This window comes from Cervus elaphus, chromosome 11, assembly GCF_910594005.1.
Source record: "Cervus elaphus chromosome 11, mCerEla1.1, whole genome shotgun sequence".
Lineage (NCBI taxonomy): Eukaryota > Metazoa > Chordata > Mammalia > Artiodactyla > Cervidae > Cervus > Cervus elaphus.
The window spans coordinates 95,734,315-95,756,926 of NC_057825.1; the positions used below are offsets into that span (position 1 = coordinate 95,734,315).

At 47.8% G+C, this 22,612-nt stretch overlaps 1 protein-coding gene across 7 annotated transcripts in view; it reads right to left on the bottom strand.

The window, feature by feature from the left end:
• IL1R1 (interleukin 1 receptor type 1) overlaps positions 1-22,612 on the bottom strand; it is an 84,767-nt gene that overhangs the window by 40,417 nt on the left and 21,738 nt on the right. For 4 of the 7 annotated variants that reach the window (XM_043918510.1, XM_043918511.1, XM_043918506.1 and 1 more), the window contains exon 1: positions 8,596-8,752. The exons of 1 other annotated variant lie outside the window; for it this stretch is intronic. The gene's annotated coding sequence lies outside the window, so the exon portion shown is untranslated. Of the gene's footprint in view, positions 1-8,595; positions 8,754-12,389; positions 12,534-22,612 lie in introns of those variants that run through there. 2 more of the 7 variants (XM_043918509.1, XM_043918512.1) reach the window with 2 other exon arrangements.

The window sequence follows — 22,612 nt, forward strand, 5'->3', positions numbered from 1 at the left end:
GAGGAGGGGACATTTGCTTCCACCTTGTAGCCACAGAGAATCTACTACCATAAGGCCTTCTTATTCTTGAGGAATTTCCTTCTTGTTTCTGAGGAATTCCCCCTCATTGTGAAGCTTGTCTTCCAGGACAGAAGCCAGGCCTGCAGGGGCTGAGGTGGCATACAATGGACACACACACGGCAGGCACACACAGAAAATGCAGGAAGACACACGAGTGTCTGGGCTGCACGCTCCACACAGGGCCTACAGGGGGCCTTGCTGCGTGGGGTTCAGGGGGTTTCTAGCCACAGTAAGCTCCAAGCCTGACTCCCCGGCCCGCCCCCAGTCCCATCCCATACCGTGGGGGCCCTTAGCGTGCCCACAGGCAGACATCCCCGCCCGCCCAGACCCCGCATACAGCCCTGGCCGCTCTGCAGACCAGGCAGGCCCTCAGGAGTGGAGTACGCAGAGGACCACCAGGAAAGAGGCCTGCATCCACCCTGGACTCCGAGGACAGGCTACCTGGGCAGGGAGTTCCAGGGCTCCTGGGTTCTGGACCATCCTCTAAGCTCCAAGACTCCTGGCCATGCTGAGGCCTGTGGCCAGCTGATAAGCAGGGCAGAAGCCTCCAAAGTACGGGGTCTGGGGGACTTCCCTGGTGGTCCAGTGGTTAAGGGGCTTCCCAAGTGGCTCAGCGGTAAAGAATACGCCAGCTAATGCAGAAAATGTGGGAGATAAAGGTTTAATCCCTAGATGGGAAGATCTCCTGGAGAAGGAAATGGCAACCCACTCCAGTATTCTTGCCCGGAGAATCCCAAGGACAGAGCAGCCTGGTGGGCTACAGTCCTTGGAATCACAAGGAGTCAGACATGCCCAAGCACTCACACCTCACCAGTGGTTAAGACTCTGTGCTCCCACTGCGGTGGGGCATGGTTTCAATTCCTGGTCGGGGAACTAAGATCCCACATGCCACACAACCAAAATCAAACAAACAAAAAATATAGGGCCTGGGTGGGATCTGTCCTATCCGAGTTTAAGGGAAGTTTCTGCAGAAACCCAAGGAGACATACTGTGGCCCTAAGGAGCCCCTCCCTCTTCCAGGGACCTGAAGTAGCAGAGCCCCGCCTCTCAATACAGAAGGGAAGTGAAGTGAAAGTCGCTCAGTCGTGTCTGACTCTTTGTGACCCCATGGACTATACAGTCCATGAAATTCCCCAGGCCAGAATATTGGAGTGGGTTGTCATTCCTTTCTCCAGGGGATCTTCCCAACCTAAATCGAACCCAGATCTCCTGCATTGCAGACGGATTCTTTACCAGCTGAGCCATAAGAAGGAAATCCTGATGGTACTTCCCATGTTTCCACTTCATGCCAACTCACTCTCCACACTGAGTGTCTCCCTGCACAGACACAGATGGAATCATTTAATATGACTTCTCACCCCAAACATTAACAGACACAGCCTACATGTATGGCTGACATACTGGAGAAATACTCAGAGAATGACGCTCTAACTAATGAGTCCCCAGGGAAAGCAAAGACTATAAAGCGGATTCTTTAGCTTATGAAATGTCACCACCCACATGCTCTATGGAAAATTAGTGGAAACATGCATGGGGGATGGATTATGGTATTAAAATGAAGCCCATAATGAGGACCTTCACCTCTGACAAGCATTCAGCCAGCTATTAAACAGTCAATATTTGGACTAAAAATGTCAGTTTTAAAGACAAGGCAATAAAAGAACTTATAAAGTCAGAGAACTACATGATGGTGGAAAATACTTTAGAATTCTATGTTTACACAAGTCTTTGTTTCTTAAACTAGAGACAAAACCCCAAAGAGAAACTGCCAACAGCCAGGGAGCTCAGAGACTATCTTCCTGCAGCAATAATTCTCCATGAGGATTTTCTGGGGGGAGTTTTTATATTAATATAAAATGAATTACATTTATTATTTTATATTAATATAAAATTGTATATTTATATAATACATATTTACATTAATACAAAATTTTATATTAATGTAAAATAATAAATGTAATTTAAATATTTACTTAAATATACTAAAAACATATTAATATGTATCAATATCTTATATTAATATAAACATTTATATTAATATAAAATTAATTACAAAATTTTTTATATTAGAGGATACAGGACTATGTCATGAAGCAGAAAGAAAAGTCTCCAAGAGATAAAACATGAGACAGAAAACCGTCCCTTAAGGTGACATCATGGCATGCTCAGCCGAGCATCCACTCCTGACGTTCCAAGAGGAAGGTTTTGGAGGTAAGATCTGAGAGGCACTGCCCTGGGTGAGCACCACAGTCACCTCTACTGAGTCCCCCTGACACCCCACAAGGCTGGAGACTAACTCCAAGGACAGAGAGGACCCCAGGCGGGCTCTGCACCAGGAAGGAGAGCTTGGACGGGTCGGCCTGGGGGTGACCACAGTGTGCTCCCGAGTGACACGGCTGCTCCCGCCCTGCAGAGATGAACGACACATCCTAAACCTCGACCACATGACCACGTGAGAAAGAGCCTTCCACGACTGTGACCAAACAAAACCATCCCACCAGAGGCGGCAGGAATATACATCCTCCCCCAAAACCCCAAAGTCCAAAACCCCCTGAGATACTGGAAAGCTTCCTATCAGCAGGCAGATCCAAAAATGTAGCTCACAGAACTGACTCAGTTACCCAAACAAACGGGGAAAGGAAAGTTTTTGGTTTTTATCGTAAGGATATCGCAAACAGGACATGAAGATAAAGTAAAAATAGCCATAGAGGTTTCCAGTTGCTAGGAATTCTAAGCTTTCAGCTCTTACACAGCACCATATTGGTGGTGTCACATGGATTTGCAGGGAAGAGGTGAAATGAGGCAGGGAGGGAAGTGATTCCTGTCACAAGCGGGCTACAGACAGGAACGCCCTTGACCACCAGGCTGGCGTTTGGCAAGGTCTCCACTCTGGCTTCCTCAGGCTCCTGGACGAGAGAAACCAGACTGTGATGGAAGTGAGCCTGGTCTCCATCCCTGGCGCCTTTTTAATCTATTGACTGGGGACTTCTGCAGAAACTAATGCCTGTGGCCAGCAGATTGTTATGTAAGTGAATATTGAAAGGTCTCCAGTCAATAACATCTGGGTAACAAAAGGCGTTTTGCTGTGTCTCTGGTCAATGTGTTAAGCACACTGCCTCGCCCCTTCCAGCATCTTATCCTCCAGCACAGCCCCAACCCAGACTCTTGCCAAAAGCTCTGAGACCGATTGCGGCCAAGACAAGACTTGCATAGTCGCCAGAGAGAGAGAAGATGCCTGGAGCACTGGCTCCTGCTCAGGTGAGAACAGTCCCGCTTCCCAGAGTAGGGTCCACAGATGAGTCTCAGAGGACCAAACAGTCTCTGCAAGAATCTTTCAGTGTTTTCACTCCTGGGGTTTTTTTTCTTACTGAAGTAAAACATGCATATAGTGAAACACACAACAAATCTTAAGTCCACAATCCCATAAACCAGGACAACTGCAGACACCAAAATCACCCCCATCAGGATGCAGACATTTCCATTCCATCTCCTCTGCAGTTCCTGTGAGCCTCTGAGCAGTCACCTCCTGGTAATGCATGTGGCCCCACCAGGCTGATTTCTATCGTCTCCTCTACAACCTCCTGACAGTCAGTGCGTGTGCACCCCGATGGCCAGCTCACACCTACTATTCTTGCTGTTTAGTCAATAGATTGTGTTCAACTCTTCTGCCACCCCACGTAGTGTAGCCTGCCAGGCTCCTCTGTCCATGGCATTCTCCAAGCAAGAATACTGGAGTGGGTTGCCAAGTCCTTCCCCAGGGGATCTCCCCGACCCAGGGATCGAACCCTTGTCTCCTGCATTGGCAGGCAGGTTCTCTACCACGGAGTCACCTGGGAAGCTCCCGCTGCCATCTGTGCCTTGCCCTTTCAGGGCGCTCACCTGCTTTAGTGCTTTCATTACTTGCTACCACCCGATGCAGCGAAAGCATGGTTCTCAGTGGGGCCAGCACGCCCCTCAAGGGAGCATTCTGGAAACTGTGGCGAAGGGGACTCTCTGGGTGGTCATTTAGTGGCAGAGACCATGGATGCCACACGTCTGGAATAGCAGCCTCCCACCCAACAGTGAAGACCTGGCCCTCATCCTGCTTAAATTCCAGGCTCCCACAGACCTTCATGCTGACAGAAGCATCATTTACCACTTTGGGAGCCTGGCACCCCTACTCCATCCTCCACTGGGATAAAATACATTTTGCTGGCACAATTTCATAGATACTGAATTTTCCTGGGATGCAATCACTGTGAAAACGGAGGGAAGACAGGCCTTGCATCACCACTCAGACCTTGATCACGGGTCAGTCCTCACCTAGGGGTGCATGGATCTCTGCCACACTGTGTCTGCTCCAGGCTACAAGGGCAGGCGTCCTGTAACCCTGCCATCAGTCTGCATAAAGCACCATTGACTTAATCAGACCAGCTGGGCCCTACCCAAGCATCCACACACCAAAATACATCATTCTAACCCAAATTACTTATTTCTTACATATACTACTATATTATTTGGGAATTACGTTGTAGCTAAGTTTTATTATATCAACTCAGAATTGTAAAGGGGGGGGGTGTTTAAAATATTTTCATGAAAAGGGAGTATTTGTTTAGACCATGAAATTTTCGCACCTTGTTTTATGTCCCTGGACATGTTCCAGTGTCTCCTGATTTATAGTCTATGGGAACTTGAATAGAATTTGTATGCTGCTGTTGTGTGAAAACTGTACAAATCTTAATTATGTTAAATTGGTTCCTAGTGCTTTACAAGCCTACTTTTCCTTCTAATTTTCTATTCATTCTATTAATTTTTGAGAATTTGATATTGAAACTCCAACTAAAAATATTAATTTATCTACTTAAAAATAACTGTAATTTATAGTGCAACTATATGTAATTTTGTTCTGTATTTTCCTGTCCTGTCACTGTGTTATCATACTTTCATAATTTAAAAAAGAAAAAAGAAAGAAAAAAGGAGGGGATGTTGGGTTTTGAGTGAGATGAGAAGCACCGGTCTAAAGTGATAGCATCTGACTCAATTTGACTCTTGGTCAGGAGCCATTGGCTGTATTTTCAGGGGTCCATGAGTTCCCTAGGGGCTCAGATGGTAAAGAATCTGCCTGCAGTGCACAAAACCTGGGTTCGATCTCTGGGTTGGGAAGATCTCTTGGACTAGGGCATGAGAACGCACACCAGTATTCTTGCCTGGAGAATCCCATGGACAGAGGAGCCTGGTGGGCTACAGTCCATGGGGTTGCAAGAGCCAGACACCATTGACTGACACTTCCACCTCATGAGTTCTCTGGTTTGGGAAGCCAGCTGTGCAGAGCCTGGAATGCCAAGCTGCTCCTCCATCAACAGCACCCTGAGTCCCAGTGAAACCCAGCTACCAAACTGCACTGTAGTGGGGGTCATTTGAGAGATGGCCTGAAACTTGCTCTTTGTACCTCTTAAATGGGGACTGTCAGGAGCGAGTGCCTGCTTCTGTCCACCAGGAATGCTTTTGCATCTCCTGAGTGCTTCTTTCTCATCTTGGAGACATGGGAGGCTGTGGTATGCCAGGTGTCCTCTTTTCCACTGCCTGCAGGAAAACGTGTTGGTGGTGTCAGCCTCAGCTACTCATTAGAACCACGCTGGGGACTCTAGGAACACGAGTGCCCCGGGCACACTCCGAGGTGCATGTTAGTTTGCTCTGCAGTCCCCTCCAGCAGTGCTGAGAGTGCCCTGGGCGGCGCGGAGAGGCCGGCAGGACGGAGCACTGGCTTTCCTTTGTTCCTGCAGCCCCACTGGGGTCACCCAATAAGGTTCGCACTGAAAGAAGTCAAAGTGTCAGTCACTCAGTCGGGCCCAACTCCTTGTGACCCCACAGACTGTAGCCCACCAGGCTCCTCTGTCCAGGGATTTCCCAGGTGAGAAGACCGGAGTGGGTTCCCCTTCCCTTCTTCCAGGGGATCTTCCCAACCCAGGGCCTGAACCCAGATCTCCTGCATTGCAGGCCCATTCTTCACATCTGAGCTACCAGGGAAGCCCCTAAGGTACATACTAGTACCTATAAAATAAACAACAATGACCTACTTATACCCACAGCAAACTTTATTCAGTATCCTGTGATAAACCATAATGAGTGCAGGGCAGGGGGGAAGATTCAAGAAGGACAGGACATATATATATATATATATACTTACGGCTGATTCATGCTGTTGTATTGCAGAAGACAACACAACACTATAAAACACAACACTATAAAGCAATTATCCTCCAGTTAAAAATAAATTTAAAAAAACATAATGGGAAAGAATCTGGAAACTGAATAGTTGAATAACTGAATCACTTTGCTGTATACCTGAATTACTGTGAATCAACTATACTTCAATTTTTAAAAGTACACAGTTTCATCAAGCTTTACCTTTTATACATTTCTAGATTTCATTTTGTCTCCACTTTAAAATAAATTTTTTTGATGTGTACCATCTTTATGGAATTTATTACAACATTGCTTCTGTTTTGTTTTGGTTTTTTGGCCCTATGGCATGTGGGATGTTAGCTCCCCAGACCAGGGATTGAACCCGCACCTCCTGCCTTGGAAGGTGACGTCTTAACCATGGGACCACCAGGGACGTCCTTGTCTCCACTGTTGTTTTGCTTTCTTCCCATTTTTAATTCATGGTGCTGAACTCCAAAGTATGCTAGTGACCCACAACCCAGGGGAAGCCGGCCCCTTCCCACTCAGTGAGATCACTCTGCAAGTTCCCGCGTGCCACAGCCTCCTGGCTGCAACAGCACTGCCTGGGGCCCCAGCACGTACTGGGGTTCAAGGGGGGCAAAGCTGCTCACGCTGAACATCCTGTCAGCCCACCTGACATCCTGGAAGACAGGAAAACACAGGCAACTGCTGGCTGACAGCAGCAGATGGGGAGCAACAGAGGCAGAGTCCGTGACAACTCCTGTTCTTCAAAGGGGTGTGCTCACATTGAGTTTGTCACGTGTTAACAGCATAAAAATAACCCCTGTGCTTCCCTAACCCCAGTGCTATGGGACCTTCACTGCAATTGTCCAGCTTTGGCACTTTGATCAGTGAGATGCTCTCCACAAGCTCTCTGCCTACTTCCAGACGGACACACCTGCCACAGATGCAGCCCAGCAACAGGCTCTCCATCCGTCCCTGTCCAGGAGCATGGCTGAGCCAGTGTATCAAGTGATGCCCAGGACAACCACACCTTGTCCACAGGGACAAATCCCCAAGAATCCCACTAGGCAAAGAGACCTCCAATGTCCTCTACTTCACCAAGCTGACTCCTGTCCAATCAAGGGCAGCGATTAGCATCCATCTTGTTCACTACTCTATCCTCAGTACTTATCATAGAAGAGTACCCGGCACACAGTAGACACTCGATAAACATTTGTTAAGTAAACTGTTGCTTAGTCATTCAGTCATGTCTGACTCTTTGCGAACCCACGGACTGTCGCCTGCCAGGCTCCCTGTCCATGGAACTCTCTAGGCAGAATACTGGAGTGGGTTGTCATTCCCTTCTCCAGGGGATCTTCCCCACCCAGAGATAGAACCCAGGTCTCCTGCATCATGGGGAGACTCTTTACCATCTGAGCACCAGGGGGTATGACTACAAAATACTAAAGGAAGTACTGAATAGGATATAAAATAGGTGAGAAAGAACCCACCTGCTGATGCAGGAGACACAGGAGACGTGGGTTTGATCCCTGGGTCAGGAAGATCCGCTGGAGAAGCGAATGACAACCCACTCCAGTATTCTTGCTTGGAGAATCCCATGGACAGAGGAGCCCAGCCGGCTACAGCCCATGGGTTCACGGAGAGTCAGACACGACTGAGTGCCTTAGCACACAGCATGTGGAGTCCAGAGGTCTCTGTCTCCTTCTGGGTGCCAGCCCTCCCCCAAGTTAATCACCCCATCTAAGCTTCTGTTTCCTCCACTGTAACAGGAGGGTGATAATTGCGTGTCTCTCGGGAGACTGCTGGGAGGATAAGAGCAGTCACTATAAAGGGGCTTATAAACTGTAAAGTGCTGCGCATGCCTGTTGTGAATGAGTGTCATCCTAGTGTCCGCAGCCACACCACTCAGTGTCACCCTTCCTCTGGAGGAGCCACAAGTTACCCTTCCCCACGGTGTTTAGGGCATTCATAACTATCTCCTCCAGGAGACAACCCTTTCGAGCCCAAATCCCTAGGAGGGCCACTCCCAAACCAGTTCAACTTGGCCGGATTAAAACGCCTGCAAGCAACTTACAGACACACCCTAGAATAAACCTCCAGAAAGACTGCCAAGTTCCCCAAAGACAGATTTGAACAGCTTTTACTCCTGGTTCACAGAGGAACAAAAACAACCACCCTCCCCCCAAAAAGACCACCAAAAACAAAACACAGATTAAACCGCCATCACCTCCTTACAAGACAAAATGACAACCAAGAGTAAGAGAAAGGACGCTTGCTTTCTGCGCGCTGTGCAGGGAAAAGGGACGAAGGTGCCAAAGCGACGGTCGCCCCTCCTCCCACCCCCAACCTCGCCCCCAGCCCTCCTACCTGGCGCCCGGCGGTCGGCGGTCGCTTGCGGGGAGGCCGGGCGGGCGGAGGCGCCCTGGGAGCCGGCGCATCACATCCCCGCGGTCGGGAGCTGGACCCGCGCTCCCCGCCAGCTCCGCCTCGCGCCCGGGGAAGTGCGGGCGCGGCTTCAGCTCGGGCTCCGCCGGGGCGGGGACGGCTCCCACTCCGCCCTACCAGGGAGCCGGGAGACCGCCGGCCCCTTCCGGCGCCGCCCTCCCCTTGGCATCCCCGCGCAGGACCCTGGACGGTGGCCGCGGGCGCGCCCCTCGGGACAGAGAGGGGACGACTCACTGTGACCTCGGCCCCGTGGATGTCCCCCACCCCCACGGCGGGGCCCCTGGGCACGACTTCCAACGGAGTTCTCGACCCCAGGGACGCTCACACTCCAGTCCCAAGCCTGACTTTGAGCCAGCCTCAGGCGCTTTGTTGAACTTCTCTGAAGCTCCGTTTCCTCTTCCGCGAAGAGGGATCGTAACAGCACCTACCTCTTGGAGCAGTTGGCGGGGGTTCAAGGCACTAATGCTGTCAACCTGGGGCCAGGGGCAGAGCCGATGCTCCACAAATCACCTGCTGCTTTTATTGCTACTGTTACGCGCCCGGGAGAGAGAACAGCAGTACATGTGGTCCAATCTTGATATCAGACTTCTTGGCCAGACCTCGTGGGCTTTTGAGCTTAAAACTCACTTAAGTTCCTTTTGAACTCAGCGGAATGCAATGAACGGGTCACACCTACACCTCCATGGGGAGGGTAGGCGGAGGGAGGATGCTGAGGTCCCCGTGCGCCCCTTGGTTCCCGTTCCAATCTGTGCCTCCAGCGAGTGACTGGCCCCCAGCTTGTTTTGAGGACTTCACAGGCCGACCTCCCAGGAGACACGGAGTCAACGATGATCGTTTCCTTCCTAACAGAACACACCACCCCTTCCTATATCCCTTCCAGCCTGGGCAGACGCTGGTGTCCTTCACCCCTCTCTTGATATTCACATCAGAAACGCAGGAACTGAGGTAACCTCAGCTGCCCCAGATAATTCTGAGATGGAAGAAAGCATAAACCATCCAGCAGCCACAGCTCTTCTGCCCTAATGCCTGCCTTGTGACCACAAATGATGATATTTTCTCTTTTTTTTTTTCTTTTTCTTTTATCAGGTTCCAGAGTTCATATGCTTCCTGTTTCTGGGAGGAACAAGCTTCAGTCTAGGGCTGGTGATCAAGCATTATGAGAACTCATCTCTTGTCCCATCTCGTAGTGAATTCCTATTTAGATGATGGTTCTCAAAACCCAACTTGCATGTTAGAATCACCGAGAGGATCTGGACCGCTGATGCTCAGATCGGTGTCATCAGAGTCTCTGCGGCTGAGACCCAAATATCGGAGTTTTGAAAGCTCCCGTGCTTGTGTGCTAAGTCACTTCAGTCATGTCCGACTCATTACAACCCCATGGACTGTAGCCCGCCAGGCTCCTCTGTCCATGGAATTTTCCAGGCAAGAATACTGGAGTGGGTTGCCATGCCCTCCTCCAAGGAATCTTCCTGACTCAGCGATCAAACCCTTGTCTCTTAGGTCTCCTGCATTGGCAGGCGATTTCTTTACCACTAGTGCCACTGCAGTCCCTTGGATTACAAGGAGATAAAACCAGTCAGTCCTAAAGGAAATCAACCCTGCTTTCCTGACTGATGCTGAAGCTCCCAACACTAAGAGCCAACTCCTTGGAAAAGACCCTAATGCTGGGAAAGATTGAAGGCAGGAGGAGACGGGGACAACAGAGGATGAGATGGTTGGATGGCATCACCAACCCAATGGACTTGAATTTGAGCAAACTCAAAGTCTGGCATGCTGCAGTCCATGGGGTTGCAAAGAGTCAGAACTACCTAGAGACTGAACAACAACGTGTGTCACCGTAGACCCAGGCGATTGCAACGTGTGTGCAGGATTGCAAACAAGTGTGTGTCCAGACTTCTACACTGCTGCCGATTCTCTGCATCTTCCACTTGAAACTGCTTCATTGCATGTGTCAGTTAATGAAACTGACATGGGGGGAACCAGCTCAACACTGCAGAACTAGCCCAGAAGCGATACAACTGTCTTACTGTTTATGCAATGGAAGTTTTTAAAGTCATTTACAAGTAGAAAGTAAAACTGATTTGTGCGATCATGTAGAAATAATAATTACATTTTCATTTTTCTTTGTGTTCTGATGCCTCCCACAAACCTCTACCCCAGCTATTCTGCTAGATGCCTGGGCCCCTACACCCATGCGGGACCCTCAAAAAGCCCCCCATTGTAGGGATGAGACCTGAAGGCCTGCCCTTCTCACCTGTGACCACTGTTCTGTTGGGATCCTGAATTCATCATCTCCCACACTTAGCTGTGCTGAATGCCTTCCCTGGCTCCTCCTCCCTCTGTCTCCTAGGTAACAGGTGTGTCCACCTGCCCTGCTCCACCCTGGGTTGGAGGCTTCAGAAAGTGGAGACTGTCACCTAAGTCACTGTCCGCTCTGGTCTCAGCATCACACAAATGCTGTAGATGCAGCGTATACTTTAGGTCAGAGACCTTTCATGAAAATAATGACACATGTAGTATGACAAAAGTGTGTGGGAAACAGAAACAACAGAACACTTCTGGAGTGTGTGTCCCTCACTACCCTCCCATCCCTGAAACTCTCACTTGGGAGACTTGACTGTCTGCTACCCCCTGGACCACCTTCCCTTAGAGAGACTGTGTGTTAGTCGCTCAGTCGTGTCCAACTCTTTGCGACCCCATGGGCTGTAGCCCAGCAGGCTTCTCTGTCGATGCAATTCTCCAGGCAAGAATACTGGAGTGGATTGCCATTCCCTTCTCCAGAGGTACTTCCTAACCCAGGGATCAAACCCTGGTCTCCTGCATCACAGGCAGATTCTTTACCGTTTGAGCTACAGGAAAGTCTAAGAGAGACTGTATTCCCAGAGAATTTTCAGCCTCTCTCCTACCCATCAAGCTCCTCAGATCATGTGACCCTCTTCAGGAGGAACGTCTTACAATGCAGGAAAGAAACAGCACCTTGTCAACTGGTACAGCATGCTCTCGTGGTCTGAACACAAGACACTGCTCATGGCCAATGAGGCATGACACTTTGAAGGATTGTCCATTGTGAACATTGGACAGACTTGACAGCTCTAAAGAGGGAGAGTTTATGTGCTTGTTTTCTTGACTCCCCAAAGCTAAAGTGTTGGTAAACTCTGAACCTCTCATTATATCATAAACCATCGAGTTCAGAAGGATGTACATTCATGTAAAGGGCGCAAGGTATTTTTCCCATCCAGAGGAGCAGGGTTAAGCAGGAGGCGATAGGGAAAGCAGAGGAGATGCTTGGTGTTTACTGACCTGGATGGTCGCTGAGAGGTGACCCAGCACCCATTCTCCTCTGCCACCAAACAAGAGAGAGACCCTGGCCTCCTCCCGAGAGAGGAGGCTTGAGGGGGCCCTGGAAGAGACCAGAATCCCTGGGCTCCCCGAGGTGTAGCCCTGGATACCACCCATGTCGTAGCAAAGTCTGGGGTCCAGCATGGCCAAGGAGCAGCTGGACAACAGAAATGCCGGGCCTGGGCCAGGCTGCCTCACTAGGTCCAGTGTTCAGAGTCCCAGACCCTCCAAGGGGACATCAGGGGGGCTGAGATGAGCTGGCATAGGTGGGGACCATCAGGGCAAGCTCAGTCTCCACTGGGGGATGTAAATCCAGAGAATGACCTTCAGGCAGAACCCTTATCCGGACCCCAGGACAAGCTGAAAGCTTTCCCTACCTCCACCTCCATCACGTCCGAAGAATCCCAGTTACCGTCCAGAGGAAAACAAGCTGCTTGAAGAGGGGAGAGTTCTGAACAGATTCTCTTAGGTTACACAGACTGAGCCGTAACCCAGCGCAGACTAAACAACTCTGCATCACCAAGGTGGTTTTTTTTTTTTCCTGGCATCAGATGGAAATGAGGCTTCACGCGCTAAGCTGACTTCAGTCATGGAAAAGTTTTTCAAAAATTACATGTTCGCACAAGAGGCCTCTGTGACTCTGGCTACGCCTGTTTTCTTTTTGTTGTTGTTTATGGAACTGCCGGTAAGTGTTCACAGAACCACAGTTCCCTGAGAGAGGTTTAGAAACCACTGTCCTAGATGGACTTCCTTCTACGGTCTAGTCTTTTTTGCTCCGTTCACACATTTTCCATCCACTGGCCTCCAAAGAATGACTTTTTAAATCTATGTCTCTTTCTACGTCCTGTCACTGCAGCTTCGTAGCTTTAACGGGCTGGAGGCTCCCTTTCTCTCCATAAGTAGTTACGTGTAAAGTTTACACGTAAGTGTAAAAGTTTCTTCTTCAGAGGGACACAGCTCTTCTGATGAAGGCAGTGGGATGAGCAAGCATTCAGGCCCACAGTATCAGCAGGGACCCTGCGGGGAAGCACGAGGAACGTCCTTCCAACCACTACCACCCCAGCAGTGAAGGCATGCCCCCTCACACAGCGGCCTCACGGCGCCGATGAGCTACCAGCCGCTGTTCTGAGGCGTCCTGAGGGCCTGAGCAGTGATGGCATTTCCTCCAGTTCCGACTCTTCAGGGAAGAAGCTGCATATCAACGATGCGTCTCGGCACCGTCACTCCGCAATGAGCACAAGTTCCGCAAGTTCAGGTGGACTACGGACATCTCAGCGCCCTCGTGAACCTGGGCGAGAAGCCAGCGGAGACCAATGGCTCTGATGCCAACCACGAGCACAGTACAAACAGCCAGCATACGGACATTCGTCATGCTGGACTCACTGCCAAGTGCCCAGGGAATGAACGTGTACTCATTTCTTTAGGTCATTTCTTCCTTTACTTTTTTAACTTAAAGATTGTTAGAATGGAAAACTTCCTCCTGACCTGGAAATTTCTGTAATCATCCTTCTACTCCAGTTCCTCTGGTTTTTAAGGCTTTTACCAATCAGACAGCTATATGTGAACTAGAAGAGGAGAGCTGGGGAGAAAGTATAAAATATCAGAAAAGTTCCATGGACAATAAACTACTTCTTAACCTCCTCTGTGTGCTTCCCAGGTGGCACAGTGGTAAAAGAATCCACTGCCAACGCAGGAGATGCAAGAGATACAGGTTCAATCCCTGGGTTTGGAAGATCCCCTGGAGGAGGAAATGGACATGTACTCCAGTATTCTTGCCTGGAAAATCCCACGGACAGAGGAGCCTGGTGGGCTACAGTCCATGGGGTTGCAAAGAGTCAGACACGACTGAGCAGGCACACACATGCACATAACCTCCTTTGTGAAGAAGACAAGACACACGTGGCAGGCAGCGCTGCCACTTGTAGTTCTAACTGTAGCTTTCATCTTGTTCAATGAAGGTAAATGGCCACAGAGGCTCCTAGTATCTGGTTTTTGCCATGGTAGCACAGAAAGCATACAGCAAGTTCCAGAGGCCGACTGCCTTAGTAACTTCCAAGAATTGTTAGTAACCCAGCAGAACTGGACTGGTGGGCCTTCTCTTTTATACCAGGCTGTCTTTGACTTGGTGACTGCTTCAACACATAATACAAAAGCACATATGACCACGTCATCTATCACCATCCAAAAGGCGGCCGTTACCGACTTCCCCACGTCATTAACACAAAGGGTTGAGCGAACCTTTTGTGCTCAGTCATACACAAAATATGTAACAAGAGTACGGCTTTCCTTAAACACGGTTCTCAATCTAATATTCTTTCCTTGTAACTCGGAAGCCCCCAGCATCATTGGTTTTTTACAAGATTCTGGAATTGGTCACTTTCCCTTTTCCCTGAGCACCCCAAGCACCTTCCAAAATCCAGATGTTTCAATCTCTCAACCCTTTGATCCTTTTGGAATATAACTGCCAATTTAATTTGTTTAAGTGGTTCCCTTCCTTTCAACATGATCACTGTAGTACATTAAAGGGATTTCCCAGGGGCGCAGTGGTCAAGAATCCACCTATCAACCGAGGAGATGTGTGTTCGATCCTTGGCATGGGAAGATCCCCTGAAGGAGGGCATGGCAACCTACTCCAATATTCTTGCCTGGAGAATCCCATGGACAGAGGAGCCTAGCGTGCTACAGTCCATGGGGTCCCAAAGAGTCGGACATGACTGAGCGACTAAACAAATATATTAAAGGTGGATGAAAATTCTCTACTCCTCCTTTAATTTAGAGGCAAAGTCTGATTTCCCTTCCCTTGAATCTGGCATCCCCTTAAATCAGTGACTTACTCAACCAATTCCAACCAATAAAATGAGGTAGAATGGAATTTCTGGGACTTCTGAGGCAAAATCATTAGAAACCTTTCGGCTTCTTCCTGAGTCTCTTGGACGACTCTCTTGGTGCCCACTCTCCGGAGACTGCCACACTATTAGAAACCCTAAACCCCGTAAAGACCACATGGATGTACCCCAGTCCACAGCCCCAGCTGACAGCCAGGACCTACCCCAGCCATGGGAAAGCCATCTTGGGTGTTAAGCCAGTCAACTCTAGTCAGCTGCTATCTGACTACATACCCAGGAGGGGTGCCAAAGGAAAACCTCCCAGCTGAGTCCCCTCAACCCACAGAAGCATGAGTGGTGATAATACACTGTTGTTTTAAGTCACTGAGTTTGTGGCACAATAACAGACAAGCAAAGCAATGGCCACACTCAGGAATGTGCCATGATTCTCCATGGCCCGTCCTAAACCATGGCGAATCAGTCCAGCCTGCGACATCTCCCAGAATTAAAATGACACTGGTCTCTTTTCTCCACCGTCACCTCTGAACACTGCCTAGTCACAGAGTTCCTTAATATCTATCTCACCAGCAAATAAAGGGAAAATGAGAGGTATGAGGTGGTCAAATAGGTTTAGCTTTAAATACACTGTTTAGAGTAAGAGAAGTAGCTTATAATCATGTACTTTTCAGCAAATGCTAACTGCAAGAGTGATTTAGTTTCTAGTGTTGTTATTCCATGATTTTCCAAGAAATAGTACAACCCATGAGAAGTAAGCCTCTGTCAGCGAAGATACTTAGAACAGTAAAACGAGGCCATGACTTGACAACAGAAGCAGAAGGAAAATCTGGGCAGACTCAAGAATGCCTAGTTGTTTAATCATTTCCTTAATTTCCAAAGGTTATATGAATACTCACCTATTCCTTTCTCTTGTCTTTTCTCAAAACAAACAGTTTGGCAAAAACTTGGCAGCTGGTGAACTACTGTCCAACAGTCATCCCTATTCACTTTGCCCCCAGGGAGGATGGAGCTGGGTCCAAGGGTTGGGAGATGAGGCCATAGGACCACAGATGCCTTCTTTGCCTCTTGCATTCTTACTAGTAAGTCTCTAAATTAAGAACTTTGATGGACGATGCTGAGCCATCCCAACTCTAGGGTGATTAGGCCTACTTATGAGCTCAGCCTGTGGTCAAGAATATAGCTGGTATTGACCTCAGATAAGGCCAATGCCACGGGGCCCTGAGTCATCCCAAGAGTGACCATAGTAGAAGCCTATGATCTTAATTCCTCAATAACTGCATAAAAGATTCAGGATCCAGACTTGGGACCAGTATTGGGCAGGAGACACAGAAGATTCCCTGAGTGTGACTTCTGTATGGGCACTGAAGATGCCTGCTTGTATTCCCCTAGATCTGTGCTACCCAATACATGTAGCCTCTAGAAGCATGAAGCTATTTTAAACGTTAGTAATTGACATGAGTTTGACCAAACTCCGGGAGATAGTGGAGGAGAGAGGAGCCTGGCAAGCTGCAGTCCATGGGGTCACAAAGAGTCGGACATGACTGAACAACTGAATGACAACATAATTACTTTACATTTGTAAATATAATGCTTTGTCCATAACTATTTCATATCTATACTTTTTATTTCTCATATTTATTTTTATAAAATAAAAATATTTTTATATTTTATTACCAGAAATATTATATTTCTGGTAAATATAATACCTTCAAGGGTTAGAACCATGTATTTTGGGGGGAGGATGGGGAATCTCTCTGCTCTCTGTCTCAAAACATTCATATCAACCATATCACTACCCTGGATGTCAGAATTAGTCAATGTATCAGCTAAGGAAGGGCTTCCCTGGTGGCTGAGATGGTAAAGAATCTGCCTGCAATCCAGGCCCATTGACTCATTCTTGGCTGGCAGCAGAATTCTTCTACAGTTTCTGGACATTCACAGATATGACAGTCAGCCATGAACATACCTCAAATTCCTTACCCATCTCAGAACACTTTCTCTCAATTTTGGATGGAAATGCTTTGAGAATATTTATAAAACATAAACCAGAAATAATAAATATTAGCCAGGATCAAGACTTTTAAGGAAACAAGTAGACTGTGAATGATGTCAAGTGAAAAACTGCCTGGCGATTGCCAGGTTCTAGAGACAGAGAGACCAGTCTTAAGGCAAAAGAAAACCTCCATAGGTTGTGAAGGTAGGCAGGAAAGTGAAGGGGGAGAGGGGGGGGGAGGCCTATGAACCCACTGTCTCCAGTCTTGCCGAGCCCAAGAATAATGAAGAAAGACTTATTAGCCATCACAATCGCTTGAACACAAACATCAAGAGGAAGATGTTTAGAGGAAATTGTACAAATGTTGACAAAAGATTGTTAAAGAGTAAAAGATATTCTACATTAGTGGTTCTCAAGGGGCTTCCCTGGTGGCTCAGATGGTAAATAATCCACCTGCAATGCGAGAGACCTGGGTTCGATCCCTGGGTTGGGAAGATCCCCTGGAGGAGGAAATGGGAAGCCACACCTACTCCAGTATTTTTGCCTGCAGAATCCCCATGGACAGATGAGCCTGGTGGGCTACAGTGAAGCACAGTGATTCTCAAAGGTCCCTGAGACCCACCCAGGAGGTCTAGAAAGTCAAAACTACTTTGATACTAATTCAAAGATAGCCTGTTCTTTTTCTACACATGTCTTCCCACAAGAAGCTTTTATGATTGTTGTTCAGTCACCCAGTCGTGTCCAACTCTTTAAGACCATATGGACTGCAGTACTATAGCCTTCCCTGTGCTTCACTATCTCCTGGAGTTTGCTCAAATTCATGTCCATTGAGTCGGTGATGCTATCTAACCTTCTCATCCTCTGCCGCACCCCCTCCCCTTCTCTTCCTGCCCTCAATCTTTCCCAGCATCAGGGTTTTTTTTTTTTTCCAGTGAGTCAGCTCATCACATGCAGTGGCCAAAGTATTGGAGCTTCAGCTTCAGAATAGCCCTTCCAATGAATACTCAGGGTTGAATATCACAGGAAACTACATGACCTATAATATCTCAAAGACTAGGTCAAGATACAAGAATTTGTCTTCTGCTGAGCCAAATATTAGTGAGATTTCCAGAGCAATGGAAACAGCGTAAAACATTGCCAGAAAAAAATTCTATTTTTAAACTTTGTTTTAAAAATCTAATAATTTTTATAAAGGAGATGTGACTTATGGTAACAGGTAATGAAGTTACTATTTTCAATGATTAATAAAAATTCATTTTAATATTTAGTTTCATTTCTAGATCAATATCAATAGTTAATCCATGTAAACAGATCTGTTTAAAGTTTGCAATAATTTTTAAGAGTGAAAGGAGGTCTTTAAATCACAAGTTTGAGAACTTCTGTTCTGCAAAAACAGAAGGGCAGGGCTTCTCTGGTGGCTCAGTGGTAAAGAACCCACCTGCCAATGCAGAAGACATGGGTTTGATCCCTAGTCCGGGAAGATCCCACATACTGTGCAGCAACTAAGCCCATGTGCCACAACTCCTAAGCTTGTGTTCTAGAACCCAGGAGCCTCGACACAGAAGCCACCACAATGGGAAGCCTGCACACCGCAGCTACAGAAGAGCCTGTGCAGCCGTGAAGACCCAGCACAGCCAGAAATTAATTTTAAAAAAGCTTGGGCAGCTCTACGGAGACCACCATGAAGTTCAAGGAAGCATCTTCCCAGAAGCAAGGATCAAGGGAAGATCAAGGGGTGAGAAGTGAGCACCACCCCAACAACGGCTGCTTCACCTGTTACCCAGACTTTGCGACGGAACTACACTAAACAGCAGCCCCTCTGAGCCTCCCTCATAAGAAACCATGGCCTAGCTCACCGGTGTGATCTTAACTGCTCTCTCGGTCACACAAGTCCCAGCCTGAGTTTCTCAAAGGACGTGAAAGACCGTGAGTGTCATTTACAGCTTACCTCCCCACTGGGTCCCTAACTGTTCATCTAACCCAAACCTAGTAACTGACGATACAGGAAGGACACACAAACATCCGGACATACACGTGTCTGAAAATGAGTTAGATGCTTTCACAGAACATCCCTTCAGAGTCTGTCATACAGAGGGAAGGAAGGAAGTCAGAAAGAGAAAAACAAACATCGCAGATTAACACGTGTATGGAGAATCTAGAAAAATGGTACAGACGAGCCTATTTGTGGGGCAGGAATAAAGATGCTTCCTTGGTGGCTCAGCTGGTAAAGAATCTGCCTGCAATGCCAGAGACCCGAATTCAATCCCTGCATTGGGAAGATCCCCTGGGAAGGGAATGACTACTTATTCCAGTATTCTTGCCTGGAGAATCCCATGGACAGAGGAGCCTGGAGGACTACATGGGGTCAGAAAGAGTCAGACATGTCTTAGTGATGAAACAACAACCCACTCAGGCTCTGTTAATCTATGGAAGGGTATAACATTCCTGCCCTGTTAACAGAGAAACTTCACAGGGTAACTGAGAAACTTACAGATAATGGATGTACCTGAGAATATTTTTAACTGAATAGAACTGGAGTGGCTTGCCATTGCCTTCTCCAAATAATACTACACAGAGAAGCAAATATTACTGAAGCTCTATGAGCCATAAACTCCTAATGTGATCTCATTTTGAAATAGGGATATTTCTGGCAATGAGTGGATCAGTATTTCTGACTAAAAGGGTAGCTACACTAGTGCATACAACAGCTAATAAGCTTCTCGTTCCAAAACACCAACCAAAACCACAGCTAAAAAAGCAGGGATTATCTGCACAGATACTCCAGTCTAAAGTAATCAGGGATGAAAGGCACAAATCGCTTGGTCTCAGGTGATAGGACACTAAATATAGTCAACACTACAAAGGCCTCTCAGGAACCAAAATCTAAACAGTACTCAAGACCGTGAAGGGCTTCAAGGAAACAAAAGGGTGGTTGGCAATCAGAAGTTTCTCAACCTTCCTTACGCAAACTCTGAAATACAAGTACTGCCACGCTGAAGTGGTTCTGTTTCTCTTCATTTTTCATTGTTAAAAAGCTTTAGCCAAATTTGAATCATTTCCTGTCTGAACAACTGCAATCTCTCTTTCCCGTCCTTCCTACACAACTAAACTCCCAATCGCTTCTGCCAAAGAAATTCCCTCCTCATTGCCAGATAAGCATCTTAAGCTATGAGACGTCAGGTGCACACGCACACACGTTCCCACTCTACTGAAGTCTCTCCTGGCGCTCCAGAGCGTGTGTCAGCACCTCACTTACCACACATAGTCCTTCACGATCTTGTCTATTCACCATCTGTTTCTACTAGCATGTGTGCCCCAGGAGGATAAGAATGTGGTTTGTCTTATTCACCATCACATTATCATTATCTAGAAGAAAGCCTGATATGTGGTAGATGTACATCATGAAAAATGAATATCACTGAATTCTGTACACTGAAAGTTCTTTTACTTGATTTCAGGGTTTGTTTGTTTTTTTCCCCTTTCCATTGAATAATACTTTATCTTCTTTCAGGGGCTTTCCTGGTGGCTCAGATGTCAAAGAATATGCCTGCCATGCGGGAGACTCGGGTTTGATCTGGGGTCGGGAAGATCCCCTGGAGAAGGGAATGGCAGCCCGCTCCAGTATTCTTGCCTGGAGAATCCCATGGACAGAGGAGCCTGGCTGGCTACAGTCCATGGAGTCATGAAGTCATGACTGAGCGACTAACATCTTTTTATGTAACTTTTTATTTCGTATTGAGTATAGGCGATTAACAATGTTGTGATGGTTTCAGGTGGACAGCAAAGGGACTCAGCCACACATACACGTGCATCCGTTCTCCCCCAAACTCCCCTCCCAGCCAGGCTGCCACATGACACTCAGCAGGTTCCTGTGCTGTGCAGTGGGTCCTTGTTGGATAACACTTTTACTTCTTACCCAACTCTCTGTCACAGCCCTTGAGAGGAATCGTCAGCTGTCTTGGTTTCATCTCACCATGCACTGCTCATGAACACGCAGGCCTTGAATTTGAGAACAACTTTCCTATACTGGGAGGGCTTCCCTGGTGTCTCAGAGGGTAAAGGATCTGCCTGCAATGTGAGAGAACTGGGTTCCATCCCTGGGTTGGGAAGACCCCCTAGGGAAGGAAATGGCACTTCAGTATTATTGCCTAGAGGATTCCATGGACACTACAGGCCACGGGGTTGCAAAGAGTCAGACATGACTGAGCGACTAACACTTTCCTACACTCGATCCTTCTGAAGGCAGATGGAGACCTGACTCGGCCAATGGACTCACAGGATGGAGCACAGTGTTTCTCAGCCTTGACCCAGTGGGGAAGTGAGAAGAGGACAGAAACTTGATGTTTGAATCAGCAGTCAGCCATTGCCAGGGCTGCTGCAGGCAAAGGCCCAGAGGAAGGGTGTGTGCAGGAGCTCAGACCAGCTCTCCCAACCCTGGCTTTGCCTCTTGGGCTCACAAGTGGGCTGAGAAGAGAACTGACACTGTTGACGCTATTTACTGAAGGCAGCGCCTTCAAACCCAGCGTAGACCCAGAGGGCCCCCTGCCTGGCTGTGCGCCAGAGTCTCCTGGACCTCCCATAGTCCTGTCTCCTGAGCAGACTCTACAGGGACTGCCTGGGAATCTGGATGCTTTTTTATAAGGGCTTTTGCGGGGGGTTGTTTTTGTTGTTGTTTATGTGGCCGTGTTGGGTCTTCGTCGCAGCGCAGCGGAACTTCATTGCATCCTGCAGGATATTTTTCCTTTTTCTTCTAACGTGGCATCACCTATTCAGCGGACATGAACTTGGGCAGACACCTGGAGATGCTGAGGGCCACGGAAGCCTGGTGTGCTGCAGTCCATGGGGTTGCAAAGAGTCAGGCAGGACTTAGCGACTGAACAACAACATGTACTACTCAATCACTGTACTGTCCAGCAGAAACTCACATGTGGTAAATTAACTATACTTCAATTTTAAAAATGGCCATAAAGCTCTTAACTCGTCCCTTAGAACAAACCTACTAGTTGGAGAAGAAAGCACTGTTTTCTTTGGCTTGTCCTTGTCTGCTTGTTCAACCCTTGACTTGATTCCACTTCTCATTCAAAATTTGTGACTTATCCAGTAATAAATCTTCCAGCAGAACTACTTCAAATGCCAAGTCTTAGAGCATCTCAAGCATCACAGGTTTTTTTCTTTTTTTCTTTCATGGCCGGGCCCCCAGGAGACCCTCTCAACTTTGCTCAGCTTTCCTTTTAAAGCACAGAGAAAGTGAGCATTCTTTTTAGAACTTGTTTTTATGCGTGTGAACTCTGCCTTGATATTTTACAGTCAAGACCACAAGAAGGGCTTGACAGAACCACACTGGCTGACTTGGCTGAGCAATAAGTTCCACAGTGGGGCTGGAAGCACTTCATATTTAGTTCTCCTTTGTAAACATCTTCCTGACTCCCGCCCCTCACCGGTATACCAGTGTACACTCTGGCTGCGAAATGTGACTTAATTCTGAGCCCATCTTGGTGACTGCTCTCAACACACATCAGAAATCCTTCCCTATACTTCCTGGGGAAGTCCTCACTCCAAGAAACAAAAATAAGGTTACCAAGCCCTGTGACCAAGGAGGATGGAGACACTGTGCCAGACAAAACCCCACCTAAGAATTACTCTTCAGTAGGGACCTCCCTGGTGGTCGAAGCGTTGAGACTTTGCCTTCAAATGCAGGCAAAGATCCCTGGTTGGGACGCTAAGATCCCACATGCCCCGAGGCCAAAAAGCCAAAACATAAAAC